The sequence below is a fragment of the Eriocheir sinensis genome, chromosome 1 (assembly GCF_024679095.1).
Source record: "Eriocheir sinensis breed Jianghai 21 chromosome 1, ASM2467909v1, whole genome shotgun sequence".
NCBI lineage: Eukaryota > Metazoa > Arthropoda > Malacostraca > Decapoda > Varunidae > Eriocheir > Eriocheir sinensis.
The window spans coordinates 40,466,574-40,491,233 of NC_066509.1; the positions used below are offsets into that span (position 1 = coordinate 40,466,574).

A 24,660-nucleotide genomic window follows, 5' to 3' on the forward strand; every position below is an offset into this window, starting at 1 on the left:
GGCCGGCTACAGCTGCACCTGCTACTGGACAAGAGGGAGTGACGTGATGGTTGTGTAGCTTAAGGATGAAGAGTAAGGCATTATACTGCACCATGCAACTCTACGCCCCTGCTGCCTCTCCTTCTTCCCCGCCTGTGCCTCCCCCACTAACCCACTTCCCCTTCTTGCTGTACCCTTGATTAAGAAAAGGCAGTATGGGGGCGGCGATGATGAAGAAACGAGGAGACGGAAGAAAATGGGGAGGAGGAGGAGGAGGAGGAGGAGGAGGTAGTGAAATGATGGTTATGTAGTGAGAGAGAGAGAGAGAGAGAGAGAGAGAGAGAGAGAGAGAGAGAGAGAGAGAGAGAGAGAGAGAGAGAGAGAGAGTCATTCCTTTCAAGATCAACATTTTCATCACCTCATAATGCATTGCGATATTAAACTATAACAACACAGTAACGATAATGAAAAAAGAGAATCATAGGACGAGGTTGGTTTCTGATGGCAACCCTTCCCTTAATTCCCTAAACTCAGTCATGACGTCGCTGTCCTCCAACAAGTAATTCACGGGTAAAAGTAACGCTTGTGCAGTGAGTATGAAGGGTTGAGTCTTGTGGAAAAACGAAAGGTTACGTTTGCGGTATATTTTGTCGAGTGAGTGAAAAAAAAGGTTATGTCTGCCTCGTGAAATCACTAATACTATCAGATATATTATAGTGACAGGTATGGCTTGCTAACATAAACTGGTGGTGCTCGTATGCCTGACTTCCTGTAGCATGAGCTGTCACTGAACGAGTACTAAAACAAGACCAGGCGAGGCAGCATTTCTTCTTCCCAGGGAGATAAAGCATTATGAAGGAGGAACAGGAAGAGGAGGAGGTAACGAACAAACGAAGATGAAGAAGAAGAAGAGGAGGAAGTGAAGGGATAGTAGTGTAGTTTAAGAATGAGAAGAGAGAAGAGTTAAAACAATATGAAAGAGGAGGAGAAGATGGTATAATAAAAATATAAAAAACGAGGAAGAAATGGTACTTCTCCTTAATTTCTTTTCATACTGGTTCAGTGACGGCCTCGTGCTAATATGTAGTCAGGCATCCTAACACTAATTTATATATTAGCAGCCCACACCCGGCACTGGAATGTGTTTGGTGTTATTCTTACCTCCCTCTTTTCACCCTTTTATTGGTCATGTTTGTTAGTCTATCTGTGTATTTTCATGTAATCTTTTCCACCCCACGATGACCTCTTCCTCTCTTCGTCCCTCTTCCTCACCCCCCCCCTCTTGTTCCCATGTTCTGCTCTCCATCACCATTTCCCTTCCTTTCCTTCATTTCCTCTCATTCTTTCATCCTGCTTTCCTTCCCTCATCCTCTCCAGTCTCCTCCTCTTCCTTCACTTCCCTTCCTTCCTCTCTTTAGCCACTTGATAATACATTAGCCACTTGATAATACATGCAATTACTGAAAAACCCGACTTCATTTTGATCACGGAAACATGGCTGAATATGCGCAATAAACATCACTTAGGTGAAGTAGCTATAAATGGTTACAATGCGTTTGCTAAGTGTCGTTTACACAAAAAAGGAGGAGGTGTAATAATATATGCGAAAAATAATTTAGATGTCATTCAGTTAAACATTGCCGAAACAGAGGCTTATGATTCATTGTATGTACAAGCAACGATCAATAATGAAAAGTATGTTCTGGGCGTAATTTACCGACCTCCTAAATCAAATGATGACATTGATGGAAATCTCTACGCAGAGATAAATAGAGTTATCAGAAATAAAAATGCAATAATATGCGGTGACTTCAATAACCCCTCCGTTAACTGGAATGCACTTTCTGGCGACAGAGAAGGCGAGAGATTAATTAACTTTGCACAAAATTCATTTTTAATCAAACTGTTACCATGCCGACACGCGGAAATAATATTCTTGATTTAATCTTCGCGACCGATAGTCATCTCATAGCTGCCTGTGAGGTAGGCGAGCCATTTGCAACCAGTGACCACAACATAATCAGATGCGTTTTAAATATTGAAACAAAAGCACGAGCAAACTCGCTCTTAATACCTAATTATAGTAAAGCAAATTTTACGGACCTAAAAAGAGAACTGGCTTCAGTAAATTGGAATCATTTGCTCAACAACGTCAGCGTTCAAGAAATGTATAATCGTTTTACTGCACAAATCACAGCGAGTGTAAATAAATTCATTCCACTCAAGCCACGAAGGACTGATAATCAAAAAACGTTGTGGATGAATAATTACCTACAAAAAATCATCGTCGAAAAAAGAAAACTCTATAAGAAATATAAACTGACACATAATTCACAGGATCATACTAATTACATCAATGTCAAGAGAGAGTGCGAAAGGAAAATCAGAAAACAGAAACGCGAATATGAGATGAAAATATCACTTGATGCCAAGAAAAATCCAAGGTTATTTTTCAGTTACATAAGAAACAAAAAAACTGTTAAAAATAATATCGGCCCACTACTATTAAGTGGCAATACGATTAATGATGATAAAGGCATGGCGTCGGTCCTAAATTCAACCTTTAGTAGCGTATCTACAAAAGAAAACCTGACAACGATTCCAGCCCCGAAGAAAATTTTTCAAGGCCCTGAAGAACATAAGCTTGCATTGACCGAAATTGATATCAGCGAAGTGCGTGCGTACCTGCAGAAAATAGATTCAAATAAATCTCCGGGCCCCGATAATTTATCTCCTCGCGTGTTGAGAGAATGTAGTCAACAGCTAGAATTACCCATAACATTAATATTCAACAAGTCATTAGCACAGGCCAGTGTGCCTCTCGAGTGGAAAAAGGCCAATATTACCCCGATCTTTAAAAAAGGAGACAAAATACAAGCCAATAATTATCGTCCTATCAGCCTTACGTCTGTCCTAATTAAACTATTCGAAAAAATGATCAGGGATAAAATGATCACTTTCCTTGAAACAAATGATTTGATAACTAATAGTCAGCATGGATTTCGTAGTAGTCGGTCTTGCCTTACCAACCTACTAACCTTTTTCAACGATGTTTATACATGTTGGAACGCCCGAAGCCCATATGACGTAATTTACCTTTATTTTCAGAAAGCGTTTGATAAAGTTCCTCACGTTAGGCTTATTTCAAAACTGCGTTCCCACGGTATTAACGACCATCTATGTGCGTGGATTCATGACTGGCTCACCAACAGAGAACAACGTGTAGTTCTTAATGGTGAAGCATCGGATTGGCAGCCCGTCACCAGTGGCGTGCCCCAAGGTTCGGTCCTGGGGCCAACACTATTCATAATTTACGTGAACGACTTAGACACTGATATCCTATCAAAAGTAGCCAAATTCGCCTACGACACCAAACTAGGAGGTACGGTAATGAACAGTCAAAGTTGCGAGAACATTCAATCAGATTTAATAAGACTTGCCGACTGGAGCGAAAAATGGCAAATGAGTTTTAACGTAGATAAATGTAAAGTAATGCAGATAGGTGAAAAAAATCCTAACTTTAAATATCAGATTCAAGGACATAAGTTCAGCGAAGTAAATCAAGAAAAAGATATTGGTGTCATTATCAATAACACTCTTAAAATGAGTGATCAATGTTCTGCAGCGAGTAAAAAAGCCAATATGATGTTGGGATTAATCTCAAAAAACTTTGATTATAAATCACCCGAACTTATGAAGAGATTATATTTAGCATTTGTAAGACCACACCTAGAATACGCCGTTCAGTTCTGGTCACCGAACTATATCAAAGATCAAGTTTTGCTAGAAAGGATACAGCGACGAGCAACCAAACAAATTCCAGCGCTCCGAAACTTGCCATATGACGAGCGTTTAAAACGTTTAGATATGTTTTCCCTAAAAAAGCGAAGGATAGGAGGGGACTTAATTGAAGTGTTCAAAATCCTTAATGGACTCGACAACATTAACCCGGATAGTCTATTTTAGAGAGACACCAACACAAGAACACGCAGCAACGGTATGAAGTTAAAGGGAAATCGATGTAACACATTGGTGTACAGAAGTTTTTCAATAACAGAGTCGTTGATCACTGGAATGGACTCCCACCGTCAGTAGTTAGCGCACTGAGTATCAATAGCTTTAAGTCTTCTTTGGATAAGTACTTCAGGGATATAAGATTATACTGACCCTTTTTCGCATGTTTTCAGACAGAATGCAGCAAGACCTCAACCTATATTCATATAATTCTCCCCCACAACCTAGATTTCAAATAGCGAAAGTCAACAATAGAGTAAAGCAACAGTTAATGTCCGCATGACAGGTGGAGTGAGGTGTGGGTGCAGTAAGGTGACAGGTTACTGGTGCCGTGCCTAGTACCGCCGGTAAAACGAGGATCAAGCCTCCACCTGTGCCCCTGAAACTACACCTCACCCATCGTGAGTATTAGGAGGGATTCTGGGGCTTCCATTGGTAGGCCACTCGGCCTCTTCCAGCCTCCTTGTATTTTTATGTTCTTATGTTCTTATGAAATGAAGTCATTTTCCCCCACAGATTAGGTTACCAGTAGTGTAAGTTAAGGGTAGTAATTTCCTCTTATTTCCCTCTTTACTGTAAAATTTCCATGGCCCTTTCTTCCTTAAAGGTACATGGTGTCCTCTTCTAACTATTTCCTGCCGGCACGTTGCCGGAGGGAGAGGTGGATGGGGAGGAGCCTTCATCTATTCTGTCCTGTTCTACCACACGTAGCTTACTAGTAGTAGCGGTAGTAAACAGACACCCCCGTCATAGACCGATAGGTCTTCTGGTGTCTGTTCTTCCTATGTATTCCTATGTATTCCTCTCCTTCCCCATCTCCCTCACACCTCCATTCCCTCCTTATTTTCTCGTTCACTCCTCTCTCCTCCTATTCCCTCATTCCATTCTCTGTCTTCTGCCCTCCTCCTCTCTTCTTCATTTCCCTCCCCTTCCCCTTTCCCTCTTTCCTCTCCTTTCCCATCTCCCGCACACCTTTGCATTTCTTCCTTTTTCCTTCGTTTCATCACCCTCTTCTCCTGTTCCTTCACTCCCTGTCCTCTTCCACCCTCCTCCCCTCTCCCTTCCCTCCTCCCTCCTTCCTCTCTTTCCCCATCTCCCTTACACCTTACTCCTCTTCCTTCCTTATTCTTTCATTCTAACTCCCCTCTCCTATTTCCCTCTCCTCTCCTCTCCCTCTTCCTCCCTCTCCTCTTTCTCTGTTCTCTCCCTCCTTCCCTTTCCCCCCCTTTCCCTCGTTCATGGTTGGAAAGAGATGGATGTCTGAATGTCAAATGAGAGATGATCTGCATTTTGCTGCTTGAAAAGGTTGAGGAAAAAACAGAGAAAAAAAGAAATGTGTTTGCGTTGAGAGAGAGAGAGAGAGAGAGAGAGAGAGAGAGAGAGAGAGAGAGAGAGAGAGAGAGAGAGAGAGAGAGAGAGAGAGAGAGAGTAATTCATATTTTAGTTCATACCTGTAATTATTTTCTAGGGGTGCGTTCATATATATATCTATATATATATATATATATATATATATATATATATATATATATATATATATATATATATATATATATATATATATATATATATATATATACACACACACACACACACACACACACACACGCTCGCACACGCACACACACACATCTTCAGACTGAGGGAATCATTCAAATTATAAAACTAATAAAAAAAATCTAAAAAAGGGAATAAGGTAGAAAAGGGGAATAAGTGGACGGTGGATAAATAAAAAGGAATAATTATAAAAGAGAAAAAAAAGGGAAAATGCAAAACAGTGAAAAAACGAAACTTATCTAAAATAAAGAATAAGTGGAAAAAATGGGAAAAAAGACATAAAATAGAAACGAACATAAATGCTAAAAAAAGACCATAAAACAAACAACTGAACGGATGAAGGAAAAAGGAGAGCAGGAAAATGGAAGATAACACTATGAAATCAAACCAGTCTTTATCTCGGTTATTGCGATGGGTTTGTTGTTTTCCGAGGCTTCTGAAATACAAAGATCCAAGCGCCTGGGGATGTGGAAGAAGAAGAAAAGAAAAAGAAGAAAAAAAAAGAAAAAGAAGAAAAAGAAGAAGAAAAAGAAAAAAAAGAAAAAAAAGAAGAAAAAGAAAAAGAAGAAAAAAAAAGAAAAAAAAGAAGAAAAAGAAGAAGAAGAAGAAGGAGATGAAAAAAGAAGAAGATGAAAGAAGAATAAGAAGAAGAAGATGAAAAAAGAAGAAGAAGATGTTGAAAAAAGAAGAAGAAGAAGAAGAAGAAGAGAGAAGAGATAAAATGAAGAAAAAGATGGAAACGGAGATGAAAAGAGGAGAAAGAAGGAAAAGAGATGAGATAAGAAAGAGGAGGAGGAGATAGAATAAAGATGAGAGTAAAAGAAGAGGGAAATAGAGGCAGAGATGGGAAGAGGTGGAGGAAAAAGAAGTAGAAGAAGATGAAGATGATGATGAAGCCCCAGACAGGAATATGCAGTAAGTAAAAGCAAGAGAAAGACGAGCAGAGTGGAGGGGGAGATGAAGGAGACGGCAGCGATGAAGGGAGGAGAGGATGGGAGAGGAAGAACACGAAGGACAGACAAGCCGGAGGGAGTCACAGAAGCGAGGAGAGGATGGGAGAGGAAGGACACGAAGGACAGACAAGCCGAAGGGAGTCACAGGAGCGAGGAGAGGATGGGAGAGGAAGGACACGAAGGACAGACAAGCCAGAGGGAGTCACAGGAGCGAGGAGAGGATGGGAGAGGAAGGACAGGATGGACACACAAGCCAGAGGGAGTCACAGGAGCGAGGAGAGGATGGGAGAGGAAGGACAGGAAGGACACACAAGCCAGAGGGAGTCACAGGAGCGAGGAGAGGATGGGAGAGGAAGGACAGGAAGGACACACAAGCCAGAGGGAGTCACAGGAGCGAGGAGAGGATGGGAGAGTAAGGACAGGAAGGACACACAAGCCAGAGGGAGTCACAGGAGCGAGGAGAGGATGGGAGAGGAAGGACAGGAAGGACACACAAGCCAGAGGGAGTCACAGGAGCGAGGAGGGGAGGAAGATGGAAGGCGAACGAGGACAAGGAGGATGGAGGAAAGAAAGCGGCGCAGGAATTAAGACGAAAGACAAAGGAAAAAAAATAATAAACTCGATATACCAATGAAAAAAGAAAACAAAATAACATTGTAGAAAAAAGAGGAATGAGGACATGGTGTAAAAGACAAATGTGTGTATGGATAAAGGTGATAAACAGGAGAAAAAGACAAACGTAAAAAGACGTACAGGGTAGATAAAAATAATAGCAGTAAATTAAAAAAATAAGTGGAATGAAGAGAGAAACGATGACAGAAGAGAAGAGATGACAGAGAAAGGAAAAATAAATCAGCGCAATAAATATAAATGACAAAAGCAAGACCATGGCAATGCAGAGTAAGCAAGATGTAGGAGAACAAGGAGGAAAAGAGGAATAAATAGGTGTAGGGATAAAGATGAAACACAGGAGAAAGGACATTAACGACAGAATAACAGTGAATGAAACAAAAGAGATGACGAGAGAGAGAGAGAGAGAGAGAGAGAGAGAGAGAGAGAGAGAGAGAGAGAGAGAGAGAGAGAGAGAGAGAGAGAGAGAGAGAGAGAGAGAGAGAGAGAGAGAGAGAGACATATAATATAAAAGACGCATTAAACACAAAACTCAAATAAATGTAGAAAAACAACAACACTGAAACCATGAAGGAGAGACAATAAGGAGAGACACGAAAGAAAGGCATGAACGGAAAAAAAATCTTCCTCCTCATGAGACAGAACACACTGTAATAAAGGATTTTTTTTCTCCTAACATTTTCAAACATCAAACCAATAACAGTTTCGCATACGCCGACGGTGAATAAAAAAACGCAAAACCAGGATATATGAAAAAAAAAGATGTGAAGCGCCTATAAATCTCAGTTATGAATAACAAGAAAAAGTAAAAATCCTGATAAAAAGAAATGGAACAGAAGGAAAGGAAAGGCAAGGGAAGATTCGGGAAGGTGTGGAAGGGATGCGTGGAGGGAAGGAGGGAGAAAGGATTGGAGGAGGAGGAAGAAAGTGAGGAAGCACTTAAGCCTATTGGAACTACAGTAATATATATAGTAGTCGTGTGTGTGTGTCAACCCCAACGATCTTCCCCCCAGCTTCGTTCGTTCTGTTCACACTGGCCTGTCGTATAAGCCCCGCCCACCAGCACAGTGACGTGATGCAAACTGGCTTCTCCCCCCCTCTCCCCCATCAACACCTCACGATTCACCGCCTTACACTCAACAGCCAACAGGGGCCAGTCAGCCAGTCACAACCCCTTTGTCTTCCGTAATGTCAGTTAGAATAAAGCATAAACAGTTAACAGTGAACCAACCAACCAGTCAGTCAGTCACTCTTCTCGTCCTCCACAATGACAGTAAGAAAAAGGTACAAACAGTTAACAGTGAACCAACCAGTCAGTCAGTCACTCTTCTCGTCCTCCACAATGACAGTAAGAACAAGGTACAAACAGTTAACAGGAAGCCAGTCAGTCATTCTTTTCCTTCAACTTCCATGCCAGTTAGATCAAGGCACAAACAGTATTGCACAATGTAATGCACATTTTTTTGGAGAATATATTTTTTGGGGACTAGCAATAGATATAAATTAGCTCGGAATAATTGACTATAAGTATTGGGTGGAGTGGAAGACCAATGGTATGTAGAGTGGTGGATGGAGGTTTTATAATTTTTAACTAAATACTCTCAGATATCCATTTACTGATTTTCAGCCAACATTTATATGGCTTATTTTTTACCCAACTTATTGATCTCACAATCTTAAGGAGATCCCAAGCTCGGAACGATAATATTAATAAAGAAAAGTTCTTGCACTAATGCAGTGGTTCCCAACCTTTTTTTCAGGCGACCCCGATCATGCAGCTCTAGACACGACCGCAACACCACTAGTTTAGTTGTATATGTGTTATTATAACATCATAACACCATGCTTGATATTTTGAGGTCTTGGCGACCCCAGGAAAAGCGCTTGGTGACCCCACTTAAGGTCACGACCCCAGAGTTGGGAAAGAGGGCTCTAATGGCTTGAAATTTTGGGATATGTTTATATAATGCTGTCCTTCCTTCGTTGTGTATGAATGTAAATGTTTTTCGTTCATGACGTTACGTCATGCATGTTTTTTTTATTTAAAATGCACTACCAGTCTTATTATTTGTTATTAAGAAACGAAGATACCTGCGATATTCCTCATATGTCATGATCTGTCATGGTCGCATGGGGTAGGCGGTGGCTGAGTGGTTAGCGTGAGAGGCTTACATTTACCACGCCATGGACAACGTCGGTTCGAATCAGTATGCTACCACCTGGGATTATTCAGTCACCGCTGAGTGGCCTAAAACTACCCACATGCTGTCCAGAAGACCACCCATCAACCCGGACTCTAGAAGAAACCGTCCAGTGAATCATGAATGAGTTCCGGGGGGCAGAATGAGCCAAGCATAACTGGCTCAACTATAAAATAAAAAAATTGCCTGCGCCACGACGGGCTTGGGCCGACTATCTGGCCCATGAAGATAGCCTACCGGTGCCATAGGCGGGGATGTGAAAAAAAGACGCAGCATTGCCATGACCACGTCAATTTCATTTTTTCCTCCCAATGATAGACGGGAGATGCCCTTTAACGTAGACAAATGTCAGGTCCTTCAAGTTGGAACAAGGAATAAGAAGTTCGATAACAAAACGTGCTGCGTTAAACTCACAAACGTTCAATGCGTTAAAGACCTGGGGGTCAAAATCGCGTCAAACCTCAAATTCTCACATCGATGCAGCAAATAACGCGAACAGAATGTTGGGCTTCATTAAAAGAAACTTTTTATTCAAGAATAAAGATGTAATACTTCCGCTCTACAATAGTTTTATCAGACCCCACTTGGAATATGGGGTACAGTTTTGGTCTCCCCACCATGCATAGGACATTGCTAAATTAGAAGGTGTTTAGCGTCGGACGACAAAAATGATCCCTTCCTTGCGCAACAAATCCTACGAAGAAAGACTTTCCACACTTAACATGTTCTCTCTTGAGAAACGTCGCCTCCGAGGAAAACTGATCGAATGTTTTAAAATACTTAATGGTTTCACGAATGTAGACAGAACAAAATTGTTTATGAACGATGACACTTTGCGAACGAGGAACAATGGCATAAAACTCAAATGTAGACAGGTAAATTCAGACTGCACCAAATTTTTCTTCACCAACGTTTTAGTGCGAGGATGGAACAAGCTCCCACTTTCAGAGGTCCAGTATAACACGATTGACTCCTTTAAAAACAAGCTTGACGGTCACTTCCTTGAACTTAATATTAACTAGAGTAGAAAAACAACCTTTTGGAGCCATCTGATTAGTGTAGATTCACTTAGGTTTAAGGACAGACCACCTAGTCTGGACCATGGGGTCTGTGTGGTCTTATTTTCTATGCAATATGTTATATCCACTTTTTTAAAGAAAATTGTCTATACATGTGTTTCTACACTCATCATCAATAAACACACCAAGTTTGGAGGAGATATATTGCATTCTGGATTTTTTGGGAATATTTATAATACAATAAAAATAATGTTTTAAGAAATAGCCATTCGAACTCCTGAGGGTTAAATCGCTTGTATACCAGACCCTTCAAACGCCTACCACCCCGATATATTGTCGCCGTGCACCAAAATATTACTTTTTCACTGTTTCTAGGACACTGTACTCAACAAAACTGGATGAATTGAATCGTAAATATTTTCGATTTTTCCATGTTCTCCGAGCTTGGAGTCCCCTTAATATTTAAACTTACCTGACACTAAAACACTAAAAACATGAAAGTTTAATAGGCCGGAGAAAAGGCAGAACAAATTCACACAAACACATAAAAACAAAAAACTCACAAACATGGAGAGTCTTTGGACTTAGACAAGGCAGCTCAGAAACCCAGGAGCAGGGCAACCCTCGAGTCTTACGGGAGGGGCGTCACGGGGCTGGAGGAGACTGGGAGAAGTGGGGTGGGCTGGAGGAGACTGGTAGAAGTGGGCTGGACTGGAGGAGGCTGGTAGAAGTGGGCTGGGCTGGAGGAGACTGGTAGAAGTGGGCTGGACTGGAGAAGGCTGGTAGAAGTGGGCTGGGCTGGAGGAGACTGGTAGAAGTGGGCTGGGCTGGAGGAGACTGGTAGAAGTGGGTTGGGCTGGAGGAAACTGGTACAAGTGGGTTGGGCTGAAGGAGACTGGTAGAAGTGGGCTGGGCTGGAGGAGACTGGTAGCAGTGGGCTGGGCTGGAGGAGACTGGTAGAAGTGGGCTGGGCTGGAGGAGACTGGTAGCAGTGGGCTGGGCTGGAGGAGACTGGTAGCAGTGGGCTGGGCTGGAGGAGACTGGTAGAAGTGGGCTGGGCTGGAGGAAACTGGTAGAAGTGGGCTGGGCTGGAGGAGACTGGTAGAAGTGGGCTGGGCTGCAGGAGACTGGTAGGCGTGGGCTGGGCTGCAGGAGACTGGTAGGCGTGGGCTGGGCTGGAGGAGACTGGTAGGCGTGGGCTGGGCTGGAGGAGACTGGTAGAAGTGGGTTGGGCTGGAGGAGACTGGTAGAAGTGGACTGGGATGGAGGAGACTGGTAGAAGTGAGCTGAGATGGAGGAGACTGGTAGAAGTGGGCTGGACTGGAGGAGACTGGTAAAAGTGGGCTGGGCTGGAGGAGACTGGTAAAAGTGAGCTGGGCTGGAGGAGACTGGTAGAAGTGGGCTGGGCTGGAGGAGACTGGTAGAAGTGGGCTGGGCTGGAGGAGACTGGTAGAAGTGGGCTGGACTGGAGGAGACTGGTAGAAGTGGGCTGGACTGAAGGAGACTGGTAGAAGTGGGTTGCAGGGGCTCTAGGAGGTGGTAGAGACTGGGTGGAGACCCGGCTGGGCTGGACGTGGAGACCGTGTAGAGCTGGCCTCCTTCTGATTGAACCTTTCGCCAGTCATGGCATTCAGGAGTGTTTTCATCAGTATGTACACGAGTGTGTCTGTATAACCTACTCTTCGCAGGGAACCTTTTGCTACACTCATGGTATTCATGAGGTCTTTCACCAGTGTGTGAAAGGGTGTGTTTGTTAAGGTTACTCTTTATACTGAACCTTTTGCCACACTCATGGCATTCATGAGGTCTTTCACCAGTGTGTAAAAAGGTGTGTCTGATGAGTCGACTCTTGTAACGGAAAATTTTGCCACAGTGATGGCATTCATGAGGTCCTCCACCGGAAGGTGTGGGTGTATTTGTTGAGGTCGGCCTTCCCAGGGAGTTTTTCCCCACACTCTTGGCACTCATGGTTTCCTTCACCAATGTGTGCAAGGCAGCGTCTGGTGAACTTGCTCTCAGTCTCAAATCTTGTCACACTCCTGACTCAATATTTTCCTTTCCATTGTGGCCGAGATGCCAGCAGCAAAGTCGTGGTGGTTCTCTTAATCCTCACAGCAGTGGCAGCCTGCTGCTTCTGGTCCTGCCCGGCCACGCAGCCTCCAGGGCACCAGTGCTTCTGCTGCGAGGCGCTGGACCTGGAAGATTTTAGTGCACTAGGAGACAAAGGATGGCAGAAAACAGGTGGAAGAGTTTAAGGAAAGATCGCGAGTGGAATGGTGGACTGAGGGTCTAATAGGCTTTAATAAATTTTAGGTGGAGATAAATTTTAGGTGGAATGGGTGGACATGAAGTGTGGAGGTTGAATTTTAAGGTGAGGGCTTGGTTGATTATACAAAGCAGAAAGGAATGGCATTGCACAAGTGGAGTGACATTAGAGGGTGCTAGTGGGTGGATGTGGAGGTGTAACGCAAGATGTGGACCAGGTGAGTAGCAGGGGAGGAATGCCATCCATGGCGAGCTGACAAACTACTACTAAGGTGGATGAGCAATAGGCGGAAAGACAAGAGGAAGCTAATACGTGGATGTGATAACAAACTTCTTCAAAATAGGTGGAATCATTTGAACTGGTGAGAATACGCAGGTAATTAACGACGTGGCAGCTGGAATACTGCTCCTCGGTGTGGGATCCTTACACACACCCAAACAGTGATAGGGTAGAACAAATCAACACCAAGGCGGCAAGGTTCATTACAAACAACTACACTCGAACTCCTGGAATCACAACACGGATCAAACAACAGATAAACGTGGACCCTCTTCACATACGCAGACAAGCACACAGACTTACACTTATGTACAAGATCACTAACACTCACATTGACATTGATCCACACACATACCTACACAAGGCAAACAGTGAACGTACTCGTAACAAACACATCCATAAATACCAAACATATCACACTAACACTGACGCATACAAGCACTCATACTTTCCACGCACCATACGTGACTGGAAAAGCCTCCTTCAACAGATTTTAGACTGCGGTACAATAGTCGCATTCAGAAAACAAACACACACTCACTAGTCACCACAACACACCAACACTAACAGTTACACTTGATCCACTTCCCTCCCCTGCACACTCGGCTCCCCCGACACAGCCAACACAAATATGCGTGTTATGCCCCTGGAAGGAGCCCTGCGCATTATTTATCCAGATCCGGATCCAAAAGAGCATTAGACGGAAATGTAGTATCCTAATGCAGGTACAAAAGAGGAAGCTGTTGGGTGGATGTGGACCACAGGAACAGCTGGAACGAGTTACGCTGGTTAAGATATAAGTAAACAATGCACACAGATACTAACATTGAAACATATCCTGACCCTGAAAACATCGCTCCCGAGCCTCAACACAGATTCACAGCCTTAACTTAACCACAGTGCACGACACTCACCGTCACCTGAACGACAAGTGTCTCCGCTGCCTCCACACCGTCCCCACAGCCTTCACACGCCGGGTTCCCTCCTTGACTGACAACTGTTCCATTCTCCTCCCTTTTTGGCTCCCCCTTCCCTCCCCCTTCCTCTAGGATTGGTTATTACCACAACTCTCCTCCTTTTTTTCTTTTTCTTCAACTACATAACTATCACTACTTCCTCCTCCCACTCCCTCTGCATAATATCCTAATAAACCTTTTTCCCTCTCAAACTATGTAACTATCACTTCACCTCTTCCTCTTCCTTGTTTCTTAGTTACCTCCTTCAGCCTTCATTTATCCTGTCATACCACACGTAGACGCCCTCGCCATAGGCCGCCAGGTCTTCTGGTGTCTGTTCTTCCTAAGTATTCATCTTTCTGCTGCTGCTCCTCCTCCTTTTCCAACTATTTAGCTATCACTCGTCTCTTCCTCCTTCTGGTTCCTCATTTAGCTCCTCTCTTTCCTCCTTCATACTTGCTTCTCTTCAAACTACACAACTATCACTTCACTACTTCTTTCTCCTCCTTTTCTTCCTTCAAGTTTCTTCATTACCTCCTCTTCCTCCTGTTCCTCCTTCATAATAACTTACTGCTTGCCATTCTCACACTACACAACCATCACAACCTCCTCCTCCTGTTCAGCGCCAACCCTCGGAGCCGCAGAGAAGGGCCAGAAGGGGTCAGTAAGGGAGGAGAGAGACCGGCACTGTGCCTGTATGGCTGTGGACGAGCCCTGCAGAGGTAGACATGGCCAAGGGGAGTGTGTCAGGGCAGGGCTCGAGGGGTGTAGGCAACAGGCCGGCTACAGCTGCACCTGCTACTGGACAAGAGGGAGTGACGTGATGGTTGTGTAGCTTAAGGATGAAGAGTAAGGCATTATACTGCCTCATACAACTCTACGCCCCTGCTGTCTCTCCTTCTTCCCCGCCTGTGCCTCCCCCACTAACCCACTTCCCCTTCTTGCTGTACCCTTGATTAAGAAAAGGCAGTATGGGGGCGGCGATGATGAAGAAACGAGGAGACGGAAGAAAATGGGGAGGAGGAGGAGGAGGAGGAGGAGGTAGTGAAATGATGGTTATGTAGTGAGAGAGAGAGAGAGAGAGAGAGAGAGAGAGAGAGAGAGAGAGAGAGAGTCATTCCTTTCAAGATCAACATTTTCATCACCTCATAATGCATTGCAATATTAAACTATAACAACACAGTAACGATAATGAAAAAAGAGAATCACGGGACGAGGTTGGTTTCTGATGGCAACCCTTCCCTCTATTCCCTAAACTCAGTCATGACGTCGCTGTCCTCCAACAAGTTATTCACGGGTAAAAGTAACGCTTGTGCAGTGAGTATGAAGGGTTGCGTCTTGTGGAAAAACGAAAGGTTACGTTTGCAGTATAGTTTGTCGAGTGAGTGAAACAAAAGTTACGTCTACTTCGTGAAATCACTAATACTATCAGATATATTATAGTGACAGGTATGGCTTGCTAACATAAACTGGTGGTGCTCGTATGCCTGACTTCCTGTAGCACGAGCTGTCACTGAACGAGTACTGAAACAAGACCAGGCGAGGCAGCATTTCTTCTTCCCAGGGAGATAAAGCATTGTGAAGGAGGAAAAGGAAGAGGAGGAGGTAATGGAAAAACTAGGACGAGGAAGAAGACGAGGAGGAAGTGAAGGGATAGTAGTGTAGTTTAAGAATGAGAAGAGAGATGAGTTAAAACAATATGAAAGAGGAGGAGGAGGAGGAGGTGGAAGAGGAGATAAAGAAACGAGGAAGAAATGGTACTTCTCCTGACTTTCTTTTCATATTCGTTCACTGACGGCCTCGTGCTAATATGTAGTCAGGCATCCTAACACTAATTCCTAACACTAATTTATATGTTAGCAGCCCACATCCATCACTGGAATGTGTTTGATGTTGTTGCCGATTTCACGGAGTAGACACAACCTTTCTTCACCCACTCAAAACCAAATACACTCCAAACGTAACCTTCCATTTTTACTTCACAAGACTCAACCCTTTGTACTCACTGCACACGCGTTATTTTTACCGTGAATTACGTGTTGGAGGAGAGCGACGTCCTTACTGAGTTTAGGGAATTTATGGAAGACTTGGCGTCAGAAAGCAACCTCGTCCTTTGATTTTTGTTGTCATCGCTACTGAACTCCCTATTATCGCAGATGTGTTATGTGGTGATGAAAACGTAATCTTGAAAGGAATGATATACTCTCTCTCTCTCTCTCTCTCTCTCTCTCTCTCTCTCTCTCTCTCTCTCTCTCTCTCTCTCTCTCTCTCTCTCTCTCTCTCTCTCTCTCTCTCTCTCTCTCTCTCTCTCTCTCTCTCTGTGTATTTTCATGTAATATTTTCCACCCCACGATGACCTCTTCCTCATCCCCCCCCTCTCGTTCCCATGTTCTGCTCTCCATCACTACTTCTCTTCCTTTCCTTCATTTCCTCTCATTCTTTCATCCTGGTTTCCTTCCCTCCACCTTTCCAGTCTCCTCCTCTTCCTTCACTTCCCCTCCTCCCTCTTTCCCCTCCTTCCCGATCTCCCTCACTTCTCCTTTCCCTCCTTATTTTCTCGTTCACTCCTCTCTCCTCCTATTCCCTCATTCCTTTCTCTGTCGTCTCTCCCGCCCTCCTCCTCTCTTCTTCATTTCCCTCCCCTTCCCCTCTCCCTCTTTCATCTCCTATCCCATCTCCCGCACACCTTTGCATTTCTTCCATTTTCCTTCGTTTCATCCCCCTCTTCTCCTGTTCCTTCACTCCCTGTCCTCTCCTCCCCTCCTCCCCTCTCCTTTCCCTCCTCCCTCGTTCTTCTCTTTCCCCATCTCCCTTAAACCTTATTTTCTCATTTTATCTCCCCTCTCCTCTTCCCCTTCCTCTCGCTCCTCTCCCACTTCCTCTCTCTCCTCTTTCTCTCCCCTCAGTGCTTTAATCCTTCCCTGCGAGCCACTGCTATGGCAAACGGATTAATTAAATCACTGAAAGCAGGCAGCCAAGTAAAGAGCCAACCGGCTTTCTGCTACCTGCTAGTCCATGTTTCCATGGTTCCCTCCTTTTCTTTCTCACCCTTTCTCTCGTTTATGGTTGGAAAGAGATTGATGTCTGAATGTCAAATGAGAGATGATCTTCATTTTGATGCTTGGAAATGTTGCTGAAAAAGCAGAGAAAGAAAGTGTGTGTGTGTGTGTGTGTGTGTGTGTGTGTGTGTGTGTGTGTGTGTGTGTGTGTGTGTGTGTGTATCTGCAGTCTCTACCTCTTACAGTTCTTTTCTTCGTCTTCTTATTTTTCTGCCTTCCATCGGTTTTCTCTTTACTGCTCTCTAAATCGCTCTTCTGTATCTAGGTTTTGTTCCGTTCACTTTCCTGCGTTCTAAACAGTTGTTATGTATACATGTGTATGGGTGGGAAGGGCCTGGCTGGTTGGCTCTTTGGTTGATTGGTTGGTTGGTTGACTGGTTGGTTGGTTTATTAGTTGAGTGGATGGTTGGTTGTTTATTTGCTTGTTTGTTGGTTGGTTGTGTGTTTGGCTGGATAGTTGGATGGTTGTTTATAATACATATAGTGTTGGTTGGTTGGCTGGTGTGTTCATTGGTATTATCATTAGTGTTACTGTTATTGCCATCATAAAAAAAAAATCCACGGCTTTAACTCATTAGCTTTTTGAAGACCAGAATTAATTTTAAAATAATCACCAACTATCAATTTATATTATTAATGGTAAAGTCTCTCTCTCTCTCTCTCTCTCTCTCTCTCTCTCTCTCTCTCTCTCTCTCTCTCTCTCTCTCTCTCTCTCTCTCTCTCTCTCTCTCTCTCTCTCTCTCTCTCTCGAATCCGGACCAACAAAAACTTTGAGCATCATCACCCCATAGATTCTTCTTCTTCACTTCTTCATCTTTCCTTCTTCCTTATTTTCTACACATTCGCTTTGTATTCCCCGTTCATCACCTTCCTCCTGAGTGAATTTTCCATCTCCTTTGTAAAATCTTCTCCCTCCTCCCTTTCCTTCCCTCCCCTTTCCTCTCTCCCATTCTTCCTTCATTTTCTCCTTCCCTCTTCCCTCCTCCTCGTTCCGGCGTGGAAAAGTTATGGTATTGACGGGAGGAGAAGCAAGCGTTCATCTGCATAGAGTCGTCACGAGGAGGAGGAGAAGAAGGAGGAGGAGGAGGAGGAGGAGGAGGAAGAGGATGAGTAGATGAAGGAGGAGTAGGAGGAAAACTCTATGAGTAAAAAAAAAAAAAGGGGACGATAAGAAGACAAGGAAGGGTAGTAGGAAGAGATAAAAGAAGAGGAGGAGGAGGAGATGAAGGAGGAGGAGGAGGAGGAGGAAGAGGAAGAGGAAGCGAAGAGGAGGAAGTGCGCTTGACTAAGGAGGCGTTGAATTATAAATAAAGTATACGATAAAATGGAAAAGTAAGATGATAGTGAGGAGGAGGAGGAGGAGGAGGTAAAATCAACCACTAAAGGCAATCGCACAGACAGATCAATTTCCTTCACATTGTCAGATCTCTCTCTCTCTCTCTCTCTCTCTCTCTCTCTCTCTCTCTCTCTCTCTCTCTCTCTCTCTCTCTCTCTCTCTCTCTCTCTCTCTCTCTCTCTCTCTCTCTCTCTCTCTCTCTCTCTCTCTCTCTCTCTCTCATTATCAATATGTCTCTCTCTATCGTGCACGCACGTGTATGTGTGTGTGTGTGTGTGTGTGTGTCTGTGTGTGTGTGTGTGTGTGCGCGTGTGTGTGTACTTTGATGTTCACTTATTCGTTAAACACGAACAAGGTTAACCCCTTCCCGGCGGAGGATCTATATATAGACGTTTCGAAATTGGAACTTTTTGTCGGCGCGTCTATATATAGACGTTTGCTCTCATTTGCCCACACTAGATTGTAGCATGGTCTATATATAGACGATTCCTTACTACTAACAAAATTAACAAAATAAATCGTTATTTGGCATCTCAAACCTCCTGACACTTACCAGCATTGCCTCTCAAGGACAGTCACCGCTTGTGCTGTGTCGCTGGCGGATGTGCTATGAACATCAGCTAACACTGGGAATTTATGCTTTTTTTTTCTATTTTATTTTATTATTATTATATATGTTATTGTTCAAGGGCGTAAAGAAAAAAAAAAAAAAGGCCCGCTTCTCACTGCTCCCGAACAGAGGTCAAAGGAGTGTCCAAAAACAGAGGTCAATTTTGGGAGGAGAGGTGACCTGATACCCTCCTCTTGAAAGAGTTCAAGTCGTAGGCAGGAGGAAATACAGATGAAGGAAAATTGTTCCAGAGTTTACCAGCGTGAGGGATGAAGGAGTAAAGATGCTAGTTGACTCTTGCAAAAAGGGTTTGGACAGTATAGGGATGAGCATGAGTAGAAAGTCGTGTGCAGCGGGGCCGCGGGAGGAGGGGAGGCATGCAGTTAGCAAGTTCAGAAGAGCAGTCAGCATGAAAATATCGATAGAAGATAGAAAGAGAGGCAACAAGGAGGAGGAATTTGAGAGGTAGAAGACTAACAGTATGAGGAGGAGAGCTGATGAGACGAAGAGCCTTTGACTCCACTCTGTCAAGGAGAGCTGTGTGAGTGGACCCACATACACACACACACATGAGATGCATACTCCATACGAGGGCGGACAAGGCCCCTGTAAATGGACAGCAACTGTGCGGGGGAGAAGAACTGGCGGAGACGGTACAGAACGCCCAGCCTCGAGGAAGCTGATTTAGTAAGAGATGGGATATTAAGTTTCCAGTTGAGATTTTGAGTTAAGGATAGACCGAGGATGTTTAGTGTTGCGGAAGGTGATAGCTGAGTGTTGTCAAAGAATAGGGGATAGTTGTTTGGAAGATTGTGTCGAGTGGATAGGTGAAGAAAGTGTTTTTGAGGCGTTAAAGGACACCAGGTTCCTCTTGCCCATATCGGAAATAATAGTAAGGTCTGAGGCTAGGCGTTCTGTTGCCTCCAGCCTTGAGTCGTTAAGTTCCTGTAGGGTGGGTCTTCTATTAAAATAAGTTGAATAATGCAGAGTGGAGTCATCAGCGTAGGAATGGATAGGACAGTTCGTTTTGGAAAGAAGATCATCAATGAACAACAGAAAGAGAGTGGGAGATAAGACAGAACCCTGTGGGACACTTCTGTTAATAGGTTAAGGGGAAGAACAGTGACCGTCTACCACAGCAGAAATAGAACGGTCAGATAGGAGACTGGAGATAAAGGTACAGAGAGAAGGATAGAAACCGTAGGAGAGTAGTTTGAAAAGCAAAGATTTGTGCCAGACCCTATCAAAAGCTTCTGATATGTCCAGCGCATAGCAAAGGTTTCACCGAAACGGCTAAGAGAGGATGACCAAGAGTCAGTTAGGAAGGCAAGGAGATCACCTGTAGAGCGCCTCTTGCGGAACCCATACTGGCGATCAGATAGAAGGTCAGGAGTGGAAAGGTGCTTTTGAATCTTCCGGTTAAGGATTTATTCAAAAGCTTTAGATAGACAAGAAAGTAAAGCTATAGGACGGTAGTTTGAGTGATTGGAACGGTCACCCTTCTTAGGCACAGGCTGTATGAAGGCATACTTCCAACAGGAAGAAAAGGTAGATGTTGACAGGCAGAGGCGAAAGAGTTTGATCAAGCAGGGTGACAGCACGGAGGCACAGTTTTTAAGGACAATAGGAGGCACTCCATCAGGTCCATAGGCCTTCTGAGGATTGAGGCCAGAGAGGGCATAGAAAACATCATTTTGAACAATCTTTTTAACAGGCATAAGAGAGTCAGAGAGGGGATGAGTAGGAGGAATATGCCCAGAATCGTCCAGAGTGGAGTTTTTAAAGAAAAATTGAGAGGAGAGTTCAGCCTTAGGGATAGATGAGACGGCAATGTTGCCGTCAGGACTGAGGAGTGGAGGGAAAGATGAAGAAGTGAAGTTGGAAGAGATGTTTTTGGCTAGATCCCAGAAGTCACGGGAAGAGTTAGAGAGAGCAATTTTTTTAGCATGTTCTATTAATGAAAGAGTTTTTTGTTAGTTGTGGAATAGATTTGGCACGATTCCTGGCAGAAATGTAAAGTTCATAATAAGCACGAGAACAAGCGTGATTAAACCAAGGCTCTTTAGCGTGAGGAGTAGAGAAAGAACGTGGAATGTATGCCTCCATTCAAGAGACAATCACATCTGTGATGCGCTGAGCACACACAGAGGGGTCTCTATCCTGGAAGCACTAATCATTCCACGGGAAATCGGAAAAGTACATCCTCAGGTCGTCCCACCGAGCTGAAGCAAAATGCCAGAAGCATCGCCTCCTCGGTGGGTCCAGAGGGTGTACAGGAGCGATAGGGCAGGATGCAGAAATAAGATTGTGATCGGAGGAGCCCAACGGAGAGAACAGTTTGACAGAATAAGCAGAAGAGTTTGAGGTAAGGAAGAGGTCTAGAATGTTGGGCCTGTCCCCAAGACGGTCGGAAATACGTGTAGGGTGCTGGATCAACTGCTCTAGATCGTTGAGGATAGCAAAGTTGTAGGCTTGTTCACCATGCTGGTCAGTGCAAGAGGATGAAAGCCAAAGCTGGTGGTGAACATTGAAATCTCCTAGGATGGAGATTTCAGCGAAGGGAGAGTGGGTCAAGATGTGCCCCACTTTAGAGTTCAAATAGTCAAAGAATTTTACATAGTTAGTAGAGTTAGGTGAGAGATAAACAGCACAGATGTATTTAGTAATAGAATGACAATGAAGTCTTAGCCAGATGGTGGAAAATTCTGAAGAATCAAGGTTGTGGGTACGAGAGCAAGTGACGTCATTGCGCACGTAGGCGCAACATCCAGCTTTAGATTGAAATGTAGGATAGAGATAGTAGGAGGGAACAGAGTAGAGATTGCTGTCAGTAGCCTCAGAAACCTGTGTTTCGGTGAGGAAGGAAGTCTATTATGACCTCTTAAGACGGAAGAAACGACTTCTTTGGTAGCTGAGGATATAGATGCTGATTTTTTGGATGACTTTGATGATTCTGACTCATCTACTGTCAGTGATTACACTGATACAGATTCTAAACCTTCATATGAATATATCAATATACATATAACCAATCAAACTTAAATAACATCTGTATACAGATTCAAATGTTTGTTCAGTTTTGCAGCAGAGTCTATATATAAACGTCAATCTGGAATGCCCACTTGCGGGGAATCTATATATACACGTATGGATGAAAGTCGACAGCGTCTATAGAGACGTTTTTTTTTTTTTTTAGTACATACATCTGCCCTGCCGCCGGGAAGGGTTAAAACGTATATGACTCATAGATAAAACAAACAAACAAAAAAAGAAAAAAAAGAAAATCTCTTCCTGAGAAAAAAAATCATAATTATCGTTCTTCTTGCTTGTAGAAGTAGTTGTAGTAGTGGTAGTAGTAGTAGTGGTAGTAGTAGTAATAGAAGTAGTAGTAGTAGTAGTAGTAGTAGTAAAAGTAGTAGTAATTTTTTTATAGTAGTAGACTGTGAAGAGGGAAAAGGGAGAGGGAAAGGGGAAGGGGAAGGGAAGGGAAGGGAAGGGAAAGGTCAATTATATACCAACCCTGCCATTCCTTCCTCCTCCTTTCCCATTCCTACCCTTCCCTGCCCCGCCCAAGTCCCTGCCCTTTAGCCCCCCTTCCCCGCGCCCCCTTCCACCTCCCCACCTCCCTCTCCTGTCCCTCGTAAGCCCTCGAAGGGGGCTCAGGAACCAGACGTGTGTATTACTTGGCTCCGCTTTGTTCAGGTTGACTACTACTACCACTACTACTACTACTACTACTACAACTACTACTACTACTACTACTACTACTACTACTACTACGACTACGACTACCACTACTACGACTACTACCACTACTACTACTACTACTACTACAACTTCTACTACTACTACTACTACTACTACTACTACTACTACTACTACCACCACTACTACTACTATTACTACTACTGCTACTACTACATCTACTATTACCTACAACTGCTGCTACTACTACTACTACTACTACTACTACTACTACTACTTCTACCACCACTACTACTTCTACCACTATTAATACTATTGCTACTACTACAACTACTACTACTACTACTGCTAATACAACTACTACTACTACTACTACTACTACTACTACTGCTAATACGAATGCTACTGCTACCACTGCCACTGCTACTGCTACTACTACTACTACTACTACTACTACTACTACTACTACTACTTTTTTACTTTTTACCAAAAAGGAGACAGCTCAAGGGCACAAAAAAGGAAACAATAATAAAAAAGCCCGCTACTCGCTGCTCCCAAAAAAGAATCAAAAGAGGTGGCCAAAAGAAAGATCAATTTCGGGAGGACAGGTGTCCTGATACCCTCCTTTTGAAAGAGTTCAAGTCGTAGGCAGGAGGAAATACAGACGAAGGAAGATTCTTCCAGAGTTTACCAGCGTGAGGGATGAAAGAGTGAAGATGCTGGTTAACTCGTGCGTAAGGGATTTGGATAGTATAGGAATGAGCATGAGTAGAAAGTCGTGCTCAGAGGGGCCGCGGAAGGCGGGGAGGCATGCAGTTAGAAAGCTCAGAAGAGCAGTCAGCGTGAAAATAACGATAGAAGATAGAAAGAGAGGCAACATGGCGGCGGAATTTAAGAGGTAGAAGACTATCAGTAGGAGGAAGAGAGCTGATGAGACGAAGAGCCTTAGACTCCACTCTGTCCAGGAGAGCTGTGTGAGTGGAGCCCCCCACACGTGAGATGCATACTCCATACTTCTACTCCATACTCCATACTACTACTACTATTACTACTACTAGGTACTACTATTGCTATCATTATGCACTGCTGCTATTTATCATTGCCGACGATATGATCAATAAATAAAGAAAAAAAAATAAAGTTAAAGTAGCAAATGACTCACGATTAGTGTAAAACGCAGAAAATGAAAAAATAAAAGAAAACTAACAAATATAGTCTACAGGAGGAAAAGAAATATACAGACATACAAATTCATAAAAATGTGGTAATACACAAACATGAAAAATGAAGCAAGAGAAAGAATAAGAAAAGATGTATGAAAAGTATAATCGAGAAAAAAAATATAGAAAATTTATGAGCGACGAAAAGCATTAAAAGAAAAGATGACGTTTGATAAATTCAAGAAGAAAACAAACGGTGATAAACACAGAAAGCAAAATCGTAAACAGAAAATGATTGCACGAAAACAAACAAACAAATAAATAAAAATACGTCCGATGAGCAAAAAACAAACAAACAAACAGACAACATAAAAATGTAATAAAAACGCAAATACCAAACACGCAATCTTCGAACGTGGTCCAATTATCGTTTTTATTTTCCTTATTTATTATTTTAGTTTTAAAAGCGGCACGAGTGGGCGAGACAAATGAGAGGCCGGGAGTAAAAATATGACTAAAGAAGGTGACCAGGTCATCACAACCACACGTCAACCACGGCCCTGAATGAGTGGGCGGTGGCGGCGGCGGCAGCGGCGGTGGTGGTGGTGGCGGTGGTGGTGGTGGTGGTAGGTGGAAGGAGAAGAGAATCACACACACACACACACACACACACACACACACACAAAAAGAACATACCCACATCCACATCCACACAACCCTACCCCCACACCTCTTCCCTCTACACCCACATCTTACCTGTCCTTCCACACACTTACACCAACTCCACCCCCCTCCACTCATCCCCACCCCACCCCAAACACACCCCCTCCACTCATCCCCACCCCACCCCTAACACACAACACCTTTATCCTCCCCCTTACTTACACTTCCTATCTGCCCAGCACCGTCACACCCACAAACAACCCTTTCGCCCCC

At 43.7% G+C, this 24,660-nt stretch overlaps 1 protein-coding gene across 2 annotated transcripts in view; it reads right to left on the reverse strand.

The window, feature by feature from the left end:
- The window catches only part of LOC126996792 (ral GTPase-activating protein subunit alpha-2-like), a 52,372-nt gene extending 38,481 nt beyond the window's left edge, over positions 1 to 13,891 (reverse strand). The window contains exon 1 of one of the 2 annotated variants that reach the window (XM_050857677.1): positions 13,819 to 13,881. The gene's annotated coding sequence lies outside the window, so the exon portion shown is untranslated. Of the gene's footprint in view, positions 1 to 13,812 lie in introns of both variants that reach the window. The other variant, XM_050857667.1, reaches the window with a different exon arrangement.
- Positions 13,892 to 24,660: the final 10,769 nt, after the last annotated feature.